This window comes from Nothoprocta perdicaria, unplaced genomic scaffold (assembly GCF_003342845.1).
Source record: "Nothoprocta perdicaria isolate Ctin4 unplaced genomic scaffold, notPer1 scaffold_45, whole genome shotgun sequence".
In the NCBI taxonomy this organism is placed as follows: domain Eukaryota; kingdom Metazoa; phylum Chordata; class Aves; order Tinamiformes; family Tinamidae; genus Nothoprocta; species Nothoprocta perdicaria.
The window spans coordinates 542,288-554,663 of record NW_020455699.1 but is presented as its reverse complement, the minus strand read 5'-3'; the positions used below and the strand labels follow the sequence as shown (position 1 = coordinate 554,663).

General features: G+C 39.9%; 1 protein-coding gene across 1 annotated transcript in view; it reads left to right on the top strand.

The window, feature by feature from the left end:
• The window catches only part of PPIC (peptidylprolyl isomerase C), a 30,371-nt gene that overhangs the window by 11,166 nt on the left and 6,829 nt on the right, over positions 1-12,376 (top strand). The window lies entirely within an intron of this gene.

Sequence of the window (12,376 nt, the reverse complement as noted above, 5' to 3'; positions counted from 1 at the left end):
AGGAAGGAAGGAAGGAAGGAAGGAAGGAAGGAAGGAAGGAAGGAAGGAAGGAAGGAAGGAAGGAAGGAAGGAAGGAAGGAAGGAAGGAAGGACATGTGAACTCCCAAACCAGCTTCATATCTGGTGTACTCATCTCCTGTCAGACAGCATGACAGCTCTTAATATTTTTTAGGTGACTGGCAAATTAATCACATTCAGACAGGACTTGCAACTTCTGATATATCTACTTTAGGGCTTGTGCTGAAACGATCCTTTGGTGTCCAAATGGTACACCAATGTCACCAAGAGGATTTCACCCATTTTCTCCATGTGTTCCTCCAAGTCCAATAGTGCTACTCCTATGTCTTTCATATGTGAGCAAAGTGAATTAAGTAAAAGTGTGTATCACAGAAATAAAAAAAATATAATCACTTATATTAGTGGAAAAAAAAAAGGATATGACTGCAAGTTTCATGCCAATAATCCTTGGAAATAAAGAACAATTTCATTATTGAAATATTTTGAACACGTTTCCTCCTGAAAGCATCTCAACTATACCTAGTCGCTAGAATTTGATTTTACATCATCTCTTCTGAAACTTACTCCTATCTGAGCTTGGAAAGCAGCCAACAAGGTTGTGTGTTGTCACCTAGAAACTTTCATATCACACTTTCAAGCCTTCAAATGAGAAAGCAAGTAGAGAATAGCATTAAAAGTTTTTATTTTCAAGTGCAATTTGGCCTTGCTTTTTTCTTCTATCTTTTCCATTTTTGCTCTTTGGCCACTTCTTGGTGAAAGAAAACATCCTTCAGATAAAAATTATCTGCTTACCATCTTTTCACTATTCCTTTTCTTGCCATTTCACTGTTTCAGCTTTGTAGCTAGGACATGAAAATGAACTAGCATCATTCTAATTATTCTCTTATTTCCGGGTAATTTAGAGTAAATCTGTTCTCCAAGGCTGCCTGAATTTATCATGTGCCTTGTAAGACAGGGCCAGAAATCATGCAGTCTCTTAAGTACACAAGATTTAACATAGCTGAATAGAACCTTTTCTGGAGTTGGAGCAGTAACAGCCTGAACTAGACTCCCCAAGCGGCCCTTGCCACCAGATTTCTAGTGATCTAAAATCTCCTGAGCTCAGTGGCAGCTTTGATGACACCTGAAGTCATGCCAGACACTCAGCACCTCTACTTGTTTGCTCACTCTTCTTTCACGTGCATTTACAGCTACTTTCTATGAGGTTTTCTTTCAAAGTTCCTCACARTACTTACCAGGCCTAACCTGTAAAATTCCTATTTCATTCTCAAAATCAAATATCGAAATGCTAAGCACTCTTATGAGAGCAACAGAACTACCACCACAGCTTCTGAGCTTTTACACAATGCTCAAGGTCTGTGCCAGAGATGGCTGCAACAGCCCAAGCAGCCTTTCCTCCTCTTTATATGGTCCGCTCATATGGAGCCTGCTTGCTATTCCTGATGCTGGGCTGGCTCATGTCAGGTTACAGACTGTGTTCCGCTCCCTTATCAAGCTGTCAGGGCTAATAGTCTTAGTTATACACTAAATAACTTATGATCCATAATTATCTATAATTGCACACAATCATTTCTCAGCTCTGAGAGAGTCATAACTTTTTCTGGAGGTACATATTTTGTCTGTACGTATTAGGACGCAACAACTGCAGCAGATTTAAAATGTTTATTAAGAAAGACAACCCAAGGAAAGAGTAAACAATGAGTGTGYGCAAGGAAAAAAGAAATATTTTAAATGGCAGCTAGGAAAGTAGGAGATAGGAGAAAGGAAGTATAATTATTCTAAGGGTGTTGATTTTGTGCACATGTGAAATAGCAGCACTCTGTGGAAATATACTGAAGTACTGACCAGACATTTTCTTGCTCTCCACTTCAATTTTGGAAAACATTTCCTTAGGTAACAAAGGGTTAAAAAGCAATTCTACTATTTTGAAATGAGATATTACTTTGAAACAAGATTCCAAATACATTTGTTATTCAGAAAACAAAATACAGACAATCTGCAACTACTTAATGGATTCCAATGCTAGAAACAAGCGCACAATTTAACTAACTTTCATCGTTTATCCTGAATCTGGCACACGGCGACTACCTGCACAGTGACACGGAGAGCAGCTGGGATTACTCATGTCAGGAGCTTAAACATTCATTTTCAAAGCATCTCTCTAGCTTTTGTAACATCAGATACCTAGGAAAACACTTTTCCAAAGAATATACTTTCTATTAAGTTTGATTTTGCAAACCTGACATTATTGCATATAGAAAGGTAAGATTAGGAGGTAACAAAAGCACTGGATTAGGGAAAATGGTCAGCTTTCTACCTCATTCATTTTACTCAGCCAATTTAAGACATTGAAGAAGATCTAGTCTGAAAAATTAGATGCAAACTTGGGTAGGAGCTCTGTGACTGATGGGCTAATTATAGCCTCAGCAAGGCAGCTTCACTTGAAGCTGCTGAGACCTGTTTAAAATCTCAACAAAATTCAATGATTCCTTTACCAGGTCCTTTTCCAGCTGGAAGAGACAAAGTTTCCAAGGAATCTAAAAGTTAAATGAGGCAGTATTTGTAGATAGTGATGCTACCTGATTATGCTGCATCAGAGAAGATGTCACACAATGACACAGAGGTTGGTTTAAAGTCAGGAAAAAGTATCTCAGCCAGGTATTGAAAGCATCTTATTACAAGCCAGCACCAATTTTGCCTTGCTGTAATTCGGGTTGAGCTCAGTGCACCTGATTTCTTGTCAGCATTCGGATAACTTAGCAGCAGCAACAATTGCATCCACTGCAACAAAGAGGCACGAGGCACAGCTGCCCTTGCACTGCTGGAAGCAGCTCCGGTGAAGACTTGTCGCTTTCTTCCCCAGAGGTAGCTTTTGAAAATTAGGGATCCTAACGGGGCCTGCAACTAAGCTGCTGATCTCTGTGTAGCAATGACTGAGCTACACAAGCTCAGTTGCTCACAAWTGGTACACAATTGCTCACACAATGACTTTCTCCAGATCTGAAGAAAGAGGCACGGATCACAGTACCACTTTAAACTGGTAAGAGCTATGGATCAGCTTCATTTAATCAGATCTTGGCTGTGAAGTGTCTTTTCTACCTCTCCCACCTTCTGGCAGAAAACTCCACATGTAGACAGGGATAGTCTCCCTACAAAAACATCCTCAGCCAAGTTGCTCCTTACAGGCTGCCTCAAACACTACAAAATGTAAGAATCCTACTCAGACAGAAAACGCAATTAACGGGGAAGCACCACAGGCAGAAGACAGAGAGAAGAGAAGGTCAGCCAACAAGGACACCCCTGCTGGAAGTCTTCACAAATGTGCTGTTCGTGTGCTTTTGAAAACCCTGCTCCAAGAGAGGCGAACACTGCCTTGAAGAACCGAGTTTGCGCTGGTGCTAGAGAAAGATCCAAGCTCTAATTTACATTTCCAGTACCCCTTTTGCTTTCCTAAATAGTTTAAACCTAATTTCCTAATGACAATGTTATTTATGAACCATGTCATTAAAAGACAACACTTTAGTTATGGATGACAGTGTTTATCCTCTGGGGGAACATTTGCAGCATTAGCCATAATATACATAGCCAATGTGTTTATGAAACAAGTACCAATTTTGTCTTTGTGTTCAAGACGATTTACTGGTTTAAATTTGCAGATTGCTGTCTTAAGTGTGAAAACAGTAGTTTGCACGTCATATGATATACCGGTTGGATTTTATAGCAATGTATTAGCACAACAGTTGTGAATAAACTCCGGATTTACAGCACCACTAAGCTCTCCTACAAAGGGGAGCATATAAAGCTGTCACTTCCCTGGCTATGCTGTCTCAAGTCAGACAATTCTGACACAGAACACGGCTAAATCTAAGGCGGCGCTGGGTCTTCTGTCAACCAGCAGAGAGACGGGGCACAGCCCCAAGAAGGAAAAAGCTTTTCTAGTACCAAATCGTAAGGATTCACTGTAATCCTCTGCMCTGAGCAGCAGCCACAACTGGCAGTCTTACGGGTGACTTTTTTCTCACTTGTCAGGTTGATGGAAGGAAAGAAGTGAAGGAAGAGATCTGTAAAAATGAGTTCCCTCATAAGTCTGCAGTGCCAATGAAATGATAAAAATGTTAATGTTTAAAAAAGCCTCAGCATTTTGCAACAGCGCAGTACATGGACTTTATCAATCTGAAGTTTTAATGAGGAGAAAAATGCCACCGCTTGTTTGCCAAGCCAAAATCTCTCTGTTTCTAAGAATACCATTGACATATCCCTAGACACGATCAAAGAAACATCTGCTCTGCTTCTACTCTGTTTCTTCTGAAAAAAAAAAAGGGGACAAATTTTAAGATACRTAAAAATGGACATTAGAGTAAATCAGCTTCCACGTAATGCAGAATTTCCAGGTAATCTGTGKAATTTGATTTGAATCTCCAAAGATCTATTTTGAACAGGAAGATGAAAGTATCATAAGGCTTTCATGCCCTTTATGAGARGTACCTCAAATTTAATGGATTGAATGAAATAAACAGGATGCTTTCATTCATCACATCATCCAAACCTTTGCAGAAGTTTTTTGACAATCAAAACTCCCAGAGATTTGTCATCCAAAATCCTACATAATTAAGGTACACATCCAGATAAAATACAACATCCAGGAAACTATTTTCAGACTAAAGACTGAAGAAATAACTGTATATAAAGGTAAAATAATTATACTAAGCATTTCAGCATACAAAACATGAAATGAATCATATTTCCCAAACCATTTCACAGTAAATGTACTAACATATCTGATCCTAGAGCTCCTTATTTCAAAACCCTTTGTGCACACTTATAACTCTGCAAGTTACAGTGCTTCACATGCACGGAATATAAAATCATCCACCAGTAGAACAAAATATATTTAGTAACAATATATTAAGAACAAATACAGTCAGTTACAGCTGCTGAAGAGTTAGCAGCCTTGCTTCATAGGAAAAACACACAGTGAATGAAAAAACATGTCATCAGCATCAAATTCTGAAGTATTAAATATTGAAAAGTGGCAGCACTTCGAGCAAATTAGGTAAGTCGTTCCAGACAATTGCATTGCCATGCATTATGTATAGAAAATGTATTTTGTYGGGAGTTCTTGTCTTAAAATGTTTTGCATAGACTTTAGGGCTTAGGGGATTTGTTGTTGATGTTTTTTAAAGATCTTTAAAATGCCACTCTTTTCCAGTAGTCTAAGCCTGTAAAGTCTAAAACAAAAATTCTGAAAAATATCTCAATGGCTGAAAGGTCCACTCCCAAAAGTGAACACAGTGTTTAAAATAAAAGATTTCCATAATTTCAGGCTGCTGAGTATTTCTTTGGATAATGCAAGTTCAGTGAAGAGCTCATTTAGGCACCTCTAAGCACTTGACTTCCCTCATTGCCACCAGCACAATTCTTAGAAATTGTGAATCAGAGCTGTTTTCAAATGATCTAGAATAACTTTCTCAAATATAACACATTGACACTACTATTCATTTTTAAAGCTACTGAAAACCCTATGATGAAAGATGGAAGTGACTGCTGTAGCAAGCTGCAGGGCACAAAATGCAGAATGTGTAAAACACACTAGTTTGTTTTTAATAAAAGAAATTACTTAGAATAGAGAGAATCAACTTTGCACAGATAATGGTCAGGGAAAGAAGAACAGCTTCTCTGACCATCATTTGTATGACATAGTCACACTCATACCAACCCCACCGCAATGTCAGTGTGCCCAGAGGGATTGTATCACACTAGTCAGGACACCGGGGGTTTTTTCCAGGAAACCAAAGTGTGTTTTAGATAGAGACACACAGTCATTTTTAACAAAGACCACGGTACGTCACTTGATATACTCCATCTTAACTCTATCCAACCTACAGGCACCAAGGGAAAATAGTTACCAATTATATGTGCTTGAATACAGTCAAACACTTGCCATTCTTTGGGAGTCCTGGTTGACACCAAGTTASCCATGAGGCAGCAGTGCCCTCGTGGCCAAGAAGGCCAATGGGATCCTGGCTGCATCAGGAGGATGTTGGCAGCAGGTSRAGGGAGGGGATCCTGCCCCTCTGCTCAGCTCTGGGGAGGCCAAACCTGGAGTACTGGGGGCAGTTCTGGGCTCCCCAGGACAAGAGGGACATGGAGCTTCTGGAGAGGGTCCTGCAGAGAGTGACAAAGGTGATTAAGGGACTGGAGCATCTTTTGTACGAGGAAAGGTTAAGTGAGCTGGGCCAATTTAGCCTGGAGAAAAAGAAAAAAAAAAGTTGAGAGGGGATCTTATTGATATGTATAAGTACCTGAGGGGAGAATGTAGGGAGGAAGCGGCCAGACTCATCTAGGTGGTGGCCAGTGACAGGACAAGAGTCAATGGGTACAAGTTGAAACACAGAAAGTTCCATCTCCATGTGAGGAGGAACTTCTTCCCTGTGAGGGTGCCAGAGCCCTGGCACAGGCTGCCCAGGGAGGCTGTGGAGTCTCCTTCTCTGGAGATCTCCCAAACCCGCCTGGATGCCGCCCTGTGCCCYGTGCTCTGGGTGTCCCTGCTGGAGCAGGGGGTTGGACTAGATCATCTCTAGAGGTCCYTTCCAACCTCAGCCATTCCCTGATTCTGTGATTCTTGTAAGCAGMACCAGAGGAACTAGATCTTTCTAGAACTTTCTAGCGCCTGACTTATTCCTAAATGAAATGTACAYACCATGTTAAAGAAGTTTAATGTACAAAATCTTGTAAAAACTGACTTTGCATAGATAAAGGATCATGGTATGTAYTTTTCAGTGTGAAATGTGATCTGGTTAGCAACATCTCTACAGAGAACACAAGAATTTTATTAAAATATTATCTTTACTTCTTTTTACAGTATTTTCAAAACGGAACATGCACAATGGGCCTGGAACGCTCAGCAAATAGGGTGGTGTTCAAGTCAAGTGTACGCAAGCAACTRTATTTAAAAAATATGTGATCTCTTTCAAAGTTAACAGATGTGAAGAACTTCCCCTAAATCTTTGTAGGAAGCATAAGATACATTTCTGAGCATACAGAGCATACATTTCTGAGCATACATTTACTGTAAGACAGTAAATAAATTTATCTTTTCTGTTACACTGMAGCTTACAGATTAGGAACCTACTAGATAAATGGGGCCTTGTCCAGATACTACTTTTAGCATGGCGATAACAATACTGAACTTTAAGGAGGACACTGAAATTACACCTACCTATCCCCATAGTATCTTCTAAGCTGTATTTCCTGTACAAATGAAGCTAACATTGTACTTTTGTCAGCACAGCAGGCTCCAGAGYGAGCAGAAGAGTGAAAAATCATATGTCCTCACCTTTCGCTCAGCTTGAAACAAGCCATCACTCTCTTTTTTCCCTTTAAATATTTCTTTGATGGAGCCCTCTTCACAGTTCCAGATTCTCAGATATTTTCTAAACGTTATCACTTTTTCTCTAACCATCTGGTCATTTCCTTTATGGTTCATAAAGCAAAACCTCCCTAGGAAATCACACACTGACACTTCCATCTTGGAGAGTTGCTAGATTTCCTCTTCACTAGTACAGTCTTTGATATTTGAAAGGTGGGAACCAACTGCATCCACTTGCCTTCTGATTTCTAAAAGACTGTTAGTCCTCTCCAAGTGGTACTTTTTTCCTCCTAAGCAGTTGGTGAGGTTCCCCTGTGCCACTCTTTCCCCTTCCTCCCTCTCYTATCTCTTCCTTATTCAAAAATAAAAATAATGTAACATTATAATTAAACACACTATATGTAAACAGCAATGATGGATTGATTTTCACCACATACATGTTATGGGTTGCAGTTTCTCAACTTTCTTAATCTTCCTACTTGCATTTTCAAGGCAGAAGTTCTCCATTTCTCTCAAACCCAGCACGCAGGCTGCCTATCTTTACATATGATCAAACTAAAAGTATTGATTACTGGAACTTATAGTTATTGATAAAAGCTCAATTTCCCAACACTTTCATATTAACTTTAGATGGAGTAGTTCTAAAGAAGTGAAACCACAATTAAAGGACAGCAGAAATGTCTATAGAACTGGAATCTTTATAAGAAACAACCAGAGAAACTAAACCCAGATTTTCAGATGGTATGACAAAGTTCTAGCCTTATTTTGGCCACGAAAATAAACAGGACTGAACACTTCTCTATAGCCGGTCTTCACTGCTGCAGATTTTTCCCTGCTTATGTACATGACTGCAGACTATATGAAAGACAGAAATCAAATGAATGACTATGTGCTAAATGCTCACTACTGGGCGATGTGCAAGTACAGATAGCTCTGATATCCTGTAAACAAATTTGCTCAAAGCAAAATCCTTCCTGGCTCCAGCTGCAATATTTTTAAAACACATTGCTGGTATCACCTAAATAAATACTTTGACCATTAGAGTGGAAAGGGTGACACTTCAAATTGTGTTTGGATACAAAATTTAAAAAGCTTAAGAACTATTCACCGAAAGGAAGACACTTATCCGGAGCATAGGACACATTTATTTCCCATAAGTGCACTAGCTGACAGGAGGAGTCTAAGCCATTTTACAAGTGATTTAATATAAGAGACAGCACGTATGATACACTCCATCTTTCTGAAGTCACATAAAGGAAAAGACAAAAAATACAAACAAAACTCCCCATAAACTTCTTTCTTCATTATTCATGAAGGCCATATATTATGACTTACAGTTTTTGTACCCACAGCTATTTTCATTTTTTACTGTGGTTTCTTAGCATTATATACAGTCACAATGGTCTTCATATTTTATAGCTTTTATTCTTATAATACAGACCGTAAATAACATAAAGTGATGCCTTTTCTTAGTCATTACAGGAGTAAACTTTGTCTTTAAGCATATGATTATATTTTGTCAACAAAAAAGGCACTGTGAATTAATATGGGGCAAGATTATGCCTGGTAAAGGCAATAAGGTAAGGACACTTTTAGTGTTTTCAGGCTGCAAAATTAAATAAACAGAGAGGGAACACAAAAATAAGAGCTTAGTACAGCAACCCTACAGCACAGCACTTCAAGTTCTACCCTGGCAGCTGTCAAGCAGTTAATGTTGATGAAGGTGCCTTCAGAACTATAAAGCATTATTATTACATATGTCATGCCCCAAGTTCTTTTTACCTGTACAACATTATATAGTAGAGCAGTTTGGATGTGAAATATTCCTATATCACCACAATAAATCACAGCTCACTAAAATGCCACAGTGCTGAAAGGAAGTGCTAGAATTACTGCCAATGCTAGCACTACCAGAAATCAAAACCTGTCAGATGCTATACGCTTAATATATCTCTCTCCCATACCCACTTTAAATTGTAAAGAGGCCGTCAGAAGCAATGAAACACCTCATTAAAGATACTATTACTTAAATTGAAGGATGTCRAACAGTGGCAAATTATTCTTTTAAAAGGTTGATTATTTCCAAAGACAACCAAGCACCAAAATAATGCACRTCTGCTAGAACTAAAATGCAGAACATCCTGTGAACCATATTACAAACACAAGATAGTTCAAATGTATTTTAGTTTTTTTGTCACAATATCCTCATATCACTTGATCAATTTAAAAAACTCTTGAGAAATGACAAAATGTGCTTATTCGTTAACTTCCACACACATTTAAGGATAAACGTAATATTTCAACTAAAAACTACATAGCCAGATGACGCCTCCTCTAATATTTGACCCATATGGAAAGATTGAAGGAGTTGGGGTTGTTTAGTCTAGAGGAAAGAAGACTGAGGGGAGAAATGATAACAGTTTTCAAATCAGCAGCAATTGAAGATGGGAACAAATTATTCATGCCTAAGGAGGAAGGAACAGGAAATAATGGTCTTCTTTTGCAGATCCTCCTGATTTTGCYTTTTCCCCTGTATTGAAACTGCCCATGCAAACCCACAGTGAATTCAGTGTGATTTTCAGTAGACCGTATTCAGTCTGCCTCTAACAACAGTCTGCAGAGACCTACAAATTCTTCCAGAGAGATGTGAATAATTCAATCAGAAAAAAAAAAAAAAGACGACCACAAAACCATTAATATATTATTTACTAGATTCTTTAAAAAGACTTCTTTCTTTTCAGTTAGTACAAACCCTATTGCTTGTCTAACTTCTGTCAACTTTCAGTTTGATAGTCACAACTTCAAACTCCTTAGGAAAAGAACATACAGACCCTTTAGGGTCAGAAAAAAACCCATTTCCATGTAAAGCTGAATTTTCATGAACATATTAAATTGCTGTCTTTCTTAAAGATATTTCTCTTTAAATATCACTTAATCTTCTTCCAAAAAATATTTAGCTGCATCACCACTATGCATAACCTTTCCAAGATAACATAAAACAGACCCCGTCTGCTGTTTTTAAATCTGTTCGGTGCTAGTAAGAGTCCACATGACATTTCTTCTCTCTTGGTGCTCCCCCCGATCCATACAAGTATTTCCTACATGGATAACATACACTTAAATTTCCAAACACAGAGAAGTCACTCCCCTAACCCCAACATTTCTGCTGAGAGAGAAAAAAATGAGTGTGAAGAGTGTGTTCCTCTTGAGTAGTACAACAGGTAGTACCAGCCAGCTTATCCACTGTCAATAAAGGTATTACAAGGAGCCACAGAACCAGGCCATCTTTTCTTTATTGTCCTTCCAACTCATTGCACGTCCCTCCTGATACGAAAAGTATTACTTGGACTGAAATGCTCTGAGAAAATAAAGTCTTACGTGTAATATTTTTCTTCTCCCACGTGCAGAACTTAGTTACTGCTCCATCTTTTCCTACATTTCTGTCAACAATCTCCTKGCAACTTGCATCCATCTGGAACAGAAAGAGAGCTTTATCCCTTACAGGCCCATTCCCCTACCCAACTCACAGCCTAAAATATTTATTTCAGAGTTCTGGAGAGTACTAGTATGGCCTTATACATGCTTTAAGAGAAACCTTTTTTCCATTTTTATCATATACCTCTGAACATCTAACATTCAGAAGCACTAGTACCAGCATAGAAAATACAACTTAAGARCAGATAAATATTGAACAGGCAACTAGCGGTGAAAAAAATTGAGTGAAATGCTACAGTGAATCTTCAAAATTTTGGTTTTTAACTGTTTGAATTCTATGTGGTATATTTGAAGGTGGCATTTTCCCCCTGTTACTTAGGTGAAAACATGAACTACTTTGCAACACAGCTGCAGTGACAGTTTTCTACAGTCTATACTGTAACTACTGCAACAAATCAACATATCTTTGGATTTTGCTGCTTCTACAGTAAATCTTAATTCAGTAGTGAGTCAAATACACTTAGTATGTKATGATGCAATGCTGATTCATAATTCTGAATTCTCAGCAACTTAGTATACCAACAGAGAAAGTATGCATGCGCCCAGCGCACTGACATATATAATAACACAGGAAACCGTAAAGTTTCAGTTCTGCTCTGATACTTAAAGAAGAACATGAGTGTGAAATGTATCAACCACTCATGGGACRAAGACTCAGAGGCTAACTCCTAAAGCTTTAGCACATTAACTCGCTTGGTTTTTGCTCAGAAGCAAAGAGAACCAACTAGCTGAGGAAAAACCAGGCAAATGTCTTGAGTCATGCCTTGCAGCCCACAACACTACACACGAGTCAGCACACACAAGGCTTCAAAAAAACCCACCATTTTAATTGGGACCCACTGCACGGGTCAGCTGCTAAAATTAAGGCACGGTACTAGTTTTAGTGAGCGCCAATGGGTATCTATTAGAGTGATGACTAAATGAGATGCCGATCAGGTTCAGCTGAGCAAGTTTYACCTTGGCCTTCCCTCTCCGGTGCCTGTTCAGAGGGGAGGGGATCACTGAGCACTGTTCTCTGCTCCACCTGGTGCCTGGGCTTTTGCTGGAGTCATCCAATGGGAAATCCCACGGCCAGCAGATGCAGCAGGAGCAGCTGGGTGTGTGACAGAAASTGCTGGCATTGTGTGTGGAAACGCGAGCACGGGACCCCTCTGTGGGAGAAGGGCACCCGAGACAGGCCTGTGGTCCGTGAGCGTGGGTCAGGAGCGCACGCTGGAACGGGGGCTTCCGAACCACGGAACCCAGGGTGCCCAGGGGCCTTGGTGGCAAAACCGGCTCCCTTGCGGAGGGAACGGGGCCGGAGGATGAGCTTCAAATCACCAGCTGGGGAGCGTCTCATCTGCCGCAGTCCGGCTGTAAAGCAGTGTGGGCATCAGCGTCACGGCAGGGGCCGTGAGGCGCCGCTCCGGCAGCACCACCGCTCAGGCTGGCATGTGGGAATGGGGTTTAGCCGCTCCGGCAGCACCACCGCTCAGGCTGGCATGTGGGAATGGG